Genomic DNA, 7,392 nt, shown 5'->3' on the forward strand with positions numbered 1-7,392 from the left:
CATTTCCTACTGCAGATAAAAAAAAAGCTACAAATATGTATTTCTTAATAAACTAAATAGTATTCTGTAGATAAATGTAGATAGTAGATAGTATTCTGTAGATAAATGTAAACGTAAATAAATGTAAACGTTCACCATCCCCCACCCGCCCACTGTTTGTTGCTTTTTGACATGTAAATGGTAACTACCCCCCTCTGAGTGAATACCTGTTGTACCTGTCCGGGGCTAAGCCCATAGGCTCTCTCCCCCCTCCCCCGTCGCACCTTCTAACAGAACCCCCCCCCCCCCCCCCCCCATATCTGGATTTGGCCCACAGACCTAGAGAGTAGCAAAATACAGTGAGTCCTAAACACAAGTAGTCAGGGTTCATTTATAACGCTTATTTTGATTTATTTTTCTCAAATGATGCTGTATGTTTCACTTTCTGAAAGCGTTAGAATCGCACATGAAAAATATTGAAAGCTGCCAGCTGCCCTCGGCCATGTCTTTGGCGGTGATCCAAGCTTCGGTACCACAGTGGATAAAGTTAGTAATACATTTATAGGCTACTGATCAAATGTCAATACATTACATAAGTCTTATTCTCATTCATACTTAATTTATTTCTTCTTCTGTCAGTATGAACACAAAAAACTAACCGGTATTACATTTCATTCTAAAGTTTACGGTCTAAAAAGGTATTTAAAACAGATAATTTGTCGTTGCTTTTGGCATAAGCAGTCAGAGGAAACATAACGTTCTCAGTAAGATTCACGAGTGTCTAACTCTCTCCCCCCTCCCCCTTTTGAACTTTTCGTGAAGATGGCCTTATTCATTTTTAATACAACTGAGATGTTGGGAATCTATTTATAGACAATTTATTGTGGCTCAGGTTAAGATTCCTCAAGTGAGAATCTCTCTAGTGATTACCTTGATGCCAAGGAAGTGCTCAGTGTATGTCTTATGACCATTTAAATAGTTAATGTGTTGTCTTGTGTTGACCTGCAACCGCATCTTTACACCTCCATGTTCACATTTCCCTTACCTAGAGCAGGGGGGTGTCAAACTCAATTTCATCGCGGGCCACATCAGCATTAAGGTTGCACTCAAAGGGCCGGTTGTAACTTTAAGACTATATATAAATAATGTTTTATATAACATTATTGCCTCTGCATTGGATTATTATCGGATAAAGTAATAACTTAATAATTAACTATGTCTGAGAGCAGAAGTTTAGGGCAAATCATTTCAAATAATTGCAAGTCTCTTCAGTGCGCATGTCACAAGATGCATTATGGACATTGTGCCTTATTCTCATTCATACTTAATTTATTTCTTCTTCTGTCAGTATGAACACAAAAAACTAACCGGTATTACATTTCATTCTAAAGTTTACGGACAAACTACAGACTGCTGGAGAAGAGATATCACAGGGGGGGGGGGGTTGGGACACACACATTCCGATGGCCAATTCGTTTTAAACAAAGAGTAGGCTATACTCAACATAGTGGGGTGGGGGCTGGTGAACGGTATGGTCAATGTTTGTAAACACTGTGACATTTTAACTTTATTTGATCATTTCAGTTAAAAACTAACGTTCATATTTCATATTACTGTTTTGCCTGGCTGGACCTGTAATTTACAGGAAAGGAGTGCACGCTACTAAAGAGACACGCTACCATGGAAACAAACAATGGTGTTGCTGTATTGAAGTCCGAGTGGAAACAGTCATATTTGGAGCGTTATGTTAGAATGAAACAGCGAGGTCGTGACTCACAAAAAAAAAGTGTTACAAATCGAGAGCCGGCTGCTGTTCGTTACGGCAACCCAACTAGGACACTTGACACAGTGGCTTTTGGCAAAGCACACAAAAGAAAACAAAAAAAACCGAGAGAGATGAGTTATTGTTATTACAACGTGACATCTCGCACATGCGCATAACAACATGGTGATGTTTTGTAAATGATTACATGTCTTATTTAGCACAGACTATGATCCTATCCGTGACATATGGATGTTAACAAAGATCCGCTATACATTAGTACCAGATATACTGTACACGGACATTTTAGTGAACCAGACCAGCTGTTTCCGCCGGGTCTTCGCTTCCCGGGCATCACGTTGTTTACAAGTGTGTTCAGATGCTAAATAAAAGTTTAGCTTGTACTTTTGATACCCCGCCTCTCGGCACCACAACATCCAGTTTACTGTATTTCACATGAGCGATGTCGAACATTGAAAAGTCCTTATAAAATCTCTGTTATTAGATCAGTACTTTTCTTATATGACTATTATTGACTTGAACACTGAGAATGTATTTATTAACTTCAGACATTTGAAATATTTGAAATCAGATGAAAACAAACTAACGGACCCTGCCGTGTTATCTATGATTACTATACATTCATAATTTCAGCCGGAGGTAGGTGGTAGGCGTTGCGGAGGAGCAGATTGCGAGTGAGGAGCCTGTTCTAAACGAACTATTCCAGCTGTTATAAAGCATTAAATAAAAAGTAAGCAAGGAATACAGAATGTTTCGTTACGTAACTTTGTTGAGAATGTGGCCATGTACATGTAATACATGGGATCATTTGCAGCGACTTGGTCATTGTGGGGAAAAATAACACCCATCCTGATCGTTTCAATGAAGTTGAATACAGAATATTCATATTTGTCAGTGATTTCATGTCAATTCGGCGAACATAAACATCAATGATGATGATTAAATTAGGATTAAAAATCGGGAGAGCCGGCTCGTTCGTTTTTTCCGACTAAACAACATTATTAACAACAAAGAAGTTGATTTCACATGACTCCAGTGTGGAACCCCACTGCACCCCCTGGTGGATCAATGATCCATTGCAGCTGGCTTCACAATAATTAAATGTATTTATCATGGGGGCGGTATCAAGTCTGACTGGGGGCCGGCCGGCCATCACGGAACGTGCACGAACCGATCACGACCCTCGCACTTTAAACTGTCCAAAATAAGACGCTTCATCTGTAGAGTCACCTTGTCGATCCTTGTAGGTTTTTCTGTGTCTTTTTTTTGTAGTAACCAAGTCAGCAGCAGCATTTAGCATTTAGCATTTAACCAATACAGCTCTTGCAACACTGGATTTGGTCATGGGCTGTCTTGTAACAAATATGCTTACATTTCTTTCCCAAGATCATGTCTCACTGAATGTTACAGTGAAAAACACCATTTGTCAGAAGTGGGATTCGAACCCACGCCTCCAGAGGAGACTGCAACCTGAACGCAGCGCCTTAGACCGCTCGGCCATCCTGACTGAAAAAGACAATTCTACAGTACATTTTGCCTGAAAAATAAAACTCAGAAATGTTCATTAATGAACTGACCCCTCGCACTTCCCCGGGTTGTTTTACCTCCTTCCACAGGTAAAGCAAACTGGAATATCCCCTACTTTGATTCAAAAGAAGAGCTAATTAAAAGGGCGCTGTGGCTTAGTCGGTTAAAGTGCCTGTCTAGTAAACAGGAGATCTTGGGTTCAAATCCCAGCAGTGCCTTATTGTAGCACAAATATGCTCTCTCTTTGGCCTACTTGAATAAGTCATAAAGGTTCCAGATACCCTAAGGAGTTAATTGAAACCAAAAAGTTGTCAAGCCTCGGTATTGCAACAATGTTTGCAAAAGCTTCTTGCGACACAATATAGTGTCCACTTTGGCACTAAAGAGTTAAGCAATTTAACATTTTCGATAATGGATGCTTTGTCTTGTAAACGTGTTTCCTTCTGAATAAGGATGGAAAGGACAAGGACCCTACTGACCCAAAGCTTTTACAATTAGCAGAGGATGGTTTCGATCCATCGACCTCTGGGTTATGGGCCCAGCACGCTTCCGCTGCGCCACTCTGCTCACCTCTTTGAATTCAATGCTGTCAAAAATGTGGATGACGGATTGTTTGAACATTTGGAACCTGGGAGAACCGACATTTCAGCAGCTTACATGTTGGATTTTGGAACCAGGATAGCTAACAGGTGTGTTTTAACCATGTGCTGTACGTGTCATTTTAGTGTGTTAGCAACTGAAAAAAACTGTAATCATTGAAAAAGATGACTTTTTTTCACAATATTAACAATATTATGTTACTGTTCCAAACCCAGGTTATTTGTGTTGTGTTGCTTTACTCGATATGACTATTTTTCGACTGTTGCCGGGCAGAATAGAGGTGAAAAAAAATGAACTGGTTTGGGCTAAATAAAAACAAAGTCCGCATATACTTGTTTTTCTCCGTCTATTTAGAGTCACCTTGTAGATCCTTGTAGGTTTTTCTGTGTCTTTTTTTTGTAGTAACCAAGTCAGCAGCAGCATTTAGCATTCAGCATTTAACCAATACAGCTCTTGCAACACTGGATTTGGTCTTGGGCTGTCTTGTAACAAATATGCTTACATTTCTTTCCCAAGATCATGTCTCACTGAATGTTACAGTGAAAAACACCATTTGTCAGAAGTGGGATTGTAACCCACGCCTCCAGAGGAGACTGCAACCTGAACGCAGCGCCTTAGACCGCTCGGCCATCCTGACTGAAAAAGACAATTCTACAGTACATTTTGCCTGAAAAATAAAACTCAGAAATGTTCATTAATGAACTGACCCCTCGCACTTCCCCGGGTTGTTTTACCTCCTTCCACAGGTAAAGCAAACTGGAATATCCCCTACTTTGATTCAAAAGAAGAGTTATTTAAAAGGGCGCTGTGGCTTAGTCGGTTAAAGTGCCTGTCTAGTAAACAGGAGATCTTGGGTTCAAATCCCAGCAGTGCCTTATTGTAGCACAAATATGCTCTCTCTTTGGCCTACTTGAATAAGTCATAAAGGTTCCAGATACCCTAAGGAGTTAATTGAAACCAAAAAGTTGTCAAGCCTCGGTATTGCAACAATGTTTGCAAAAGCTTCTTGCGACACAATATAGTGTCCACTTTGGCACTAAAGAGTTAAGCAATTTAACATTTTCGATAATGGATGCTTTGTCTTGTAAACGTGTTTCCTTCTGAATAAGGATGGAAAGGACAAGGACCCTACTGACCCAAAGCTTTTACAATTAGCAGAGGATGGTTTCGATCCATCGACCTCTGGGTTATGGGCCCAGCACGCTTCCGCTGCGCCACTCTGCTCACCTCTTTGAATTCAACGCTGTCAAAAATGTGGATGACGGATTGTTTGAACATTTGGAACCTGGGAGAACCGACATTTCAGCAGCTTACATGTTGGATTTTGGAACCAGGATAGCTAACAGGTGTGTTTTAACCATGTGCTGTACGTGTCATTTTAGTGTGTTAGCAACTGAAAACAACTGTAATCATTGAAAAAGATGACTTTTTTTCACAATATTAACAATATTATGTTACTGTTCCAAACCCAGGTTATTTGTGTTGTGTTGCTTTACTCGATATGACTATTTTTCGACTGTTGCCGGGCAGAATAGAGGTGAAAAAAAATGAACTGGTTTGGGCTAAATAAAAACAAAGTCCGCATATACTTGTTTTTCTCCGTCTATTTAGAGTCACCTTGTAGATCCTTGTAGGTTTTTCTGTGTCTTTTTTTTGTAGTAACCAAGTCAGCAGCAGCATTTAGCATTCAGCATTTAACCAATACAGCTCTTGCAACACTGGATTTGGTCTTGGGCTGTCTTGTAACAAATATGCTTACATTTCTTTCCCAAGATCATGTCTCACTGAATGTTACAGTGAAAAACACCATTTGTCAGAAGTGGGATTGTAACCCACGCCTCCAGAGGAGACTGCAACCTGAACGCAGCGCCTTAGACCGCTCGGCCATCCTGACTGAAAAAGGCAATTCTCCAGTACATTTTGACTGAAAAATAAAACTCAGAAATGTTCATTAATGAACTGACCCATTAATGAACAGCCCCTCGCACTTCCCCGGGTTGTTTTACCTCCTTCCACAGGTAAAGCAAACTGGAATATCCCCTAATTTGATTCAAAAGAAGAACTATTTAAGAGGGTGCTGTGGCTTAGTTTGTTAAAGTGCCTGTCTAGTTAACAGGAGATCCTGGGTTCAAATCCCAGCAGTGCCTTATTGTAGCACAGATATGCTCTCTCTTTGGCCTACTTGAATAAGTCATAAAGGTTCCAGATACCCAAAGGAGTTAATTGAAACCAAAAAGTTGTCAAGCCTCGGTATTGCAACAATGTTTGCAAAAGCTTCTTGCGACACAATTTCGTGTCCACTTTGGCACTAAAGAGTTAAGCAATTTAACATTTTCGATAATGGATGCTTAGTCTTGTGAACGTGTTTCCTTCTGAATAAGGATGGAAAAGACAAGGACCCTACTGACCCAAAGCTTTTACAATTAGCAGAGGATGGTTTCGATCCATCGACCTCTGGGTTATGGGCCCAGCACGCTTCCGCTGCGCCACTCTGCTCACCTCTTTGAATCCAACGCTGTCAAAAATGTGGATGACGGATTGTTTGAACATTTGGAACCTGGGAGAACCGACATTTCAGCAGCTTACATGTTGGATTTTGGAACCAGGATAGCTAACAGGTGTGTTTTAACCATGTGCTGTACGTGTCATTTTAGTGTGTTAGCAACTGAAAAAATCTGTAATCATTGAAAAAGATGACTTTTTTTCACAATATTAACAATATTATGTTACTGTTCCAAACCCAGGTTACTTGTGTTGTGTTGCTTTACTCGATATGACTATTTTTCGACTGTTGCCGGGCAGAATAGAGGTGAAAAAAAATGAACTGGTTTGGGCTAAATAAAAACTAAGTCCGCATATACTTGTTTTTCTCCGTCTATTTAGAGTCACCTTGTAGATCCTTGTAGGTTTTTCTGTGTCTTTTTTTTGTAGTAACCAGGTCAGCAGCAGCATTTAGCATTTAGCATTTAACCAATACAGCTCTTGCAACACTGGATTTGGTCATGGGCTGTCTTGTAACAATATGCTTACATTTCTTTCCCAAGATCATGTCTCACTGAATGTTACAGTGAAAAACACCATTTGTCAGAAGTGGGATTCGAACCCACGCCTCCAGAGGAGACTGCGACCTGAACGCAGCGCCTTAGACCGCTCGGCCATCCTGACTGAAAAACGCAATTCTCCAGTACATTTTGCCTGAAAAATAAAACTCAGAAATGTTCATTAATGAACTGACCCATTAATGAACAGCCCCTCGCACTTCCCGGGGTTGTTTTACCTCCTTCCACAGGTAAAGCAAACTGGAATATCCCCTACTTTGATTCAAAAGAAGAACTATTTAAGAGGGTGCTGTGGCTTAGTTTGTTAAAGTGCCTGTCTAGTTAACAGGAGATCCTGGGTTCAAATCCCAGCAGTGCCTTATTGTAGCACAGATATGCTCTCTCTTTGGCCTACTTGAATAAGTCATAAAGGTTCCAGATACCCAAAGGAGTTAATTGAAACCA

At 40.4% G+C, this 7,392-nt stretch overlaps 9 non-coding genes across 9 annotated transcripts; 2 read left to right on the plus strand and 7 right to left on the minus strand.

The window, feature by feature from the left end:
- Window positions 1-3,186: 3,186 nt before the first annotated feature.
- trnal-cag lies at window positions 3,187-3,269 on the minus strand. Its single transcript has one exon. It is a non-coding gene; the product is annotated as a tRNA-Leu (tRNA).
- Window positions 3,270-3,433: 164 nt separating this feature from the next.
- trnat-agu lies at window positions 3,434-3,507 on the plus strand. The gene has a single exon. It is a non-coding gene; the product is annotated as a tRNA-Thr (tRNA).
- A 277-nt stretch (window positions 3,508-3,784) lies between these two features.
- Window positions 3,785-3,856, minus strand: trnam-cau. Its single transcript has one exon. It is a non-coding gene; the product is annotated as a tRNA-Met (tRNA).
- Window positions 3,857-4,443: 587 nt separating this feature from the next.
- Window positions 4,444-4,526, minus strand: trnal-cag. The gene has a single exon. It is a non-coding gene; the product is annotated as a tRNA-Leu (tRNA).
- Window positions 4,527-4,690: 164 nt separating this feature from the next.
- trnat-agu lies at window positions 4,691-4,764 on the plus strand. The gene has a single exon. It is a non-coding gene; the product is annotated as a tRNA-Thr (tRNA).
- A 277-nt stretch (window positions 4,765-5,041) lies between these two features.
- trnam-cau lies at window positions 5,042-5,113 on the minus strand. Its single transcript has one exon. It is a non-coding gene; the product is annotated as a tRNA-Met (tRNA).
- Window positions 5,114-5,700: 587 nt separating this feature from the next.
- On the minus strand, window positions 5,701-5,783 carry trnal-cag. Its single transcript has one exon. It is a non-coding gene; the product is annotated as a tRNA-Leu (tRNA).
- A 530-nt stretch (window positions 5,784-6,313) lies between these two features.
- On the minus strand, window positions 6,314-6,385 carry trnam-cau. Its single transcript has one exon. It is a non-coding gene; the product is annotated as a tRNA-Met (tRNA).
- A 586-nt stretch (window positions 6,386-6,971) lies between these two features.
- On the minus strand, window positions 6,972-7,054 carry trnal-cag. The gene has a single exon. It is a non-coding gene; the product is annotated as a tRNA-Leu (tRNA).
- Window positions 7,055-7,392: the final 338 nt, after the last annotated feature.

This window comes from Trematomus bernacchii, unplaced genomic scaffold (assembly GCF_902827165.1).
Source record: "Trematomus bernacchii unplaced genomic scaffold, fTreBer1.1, whole genome shotgun sequence".
NCBI classification, from domain to species: domain Eukaryota; kingdom Metazoa; phylum Chordata; class Actinopteri; order Perciformes; family Nototheniidae; genus Trematomus; species Trematomus bernacchii.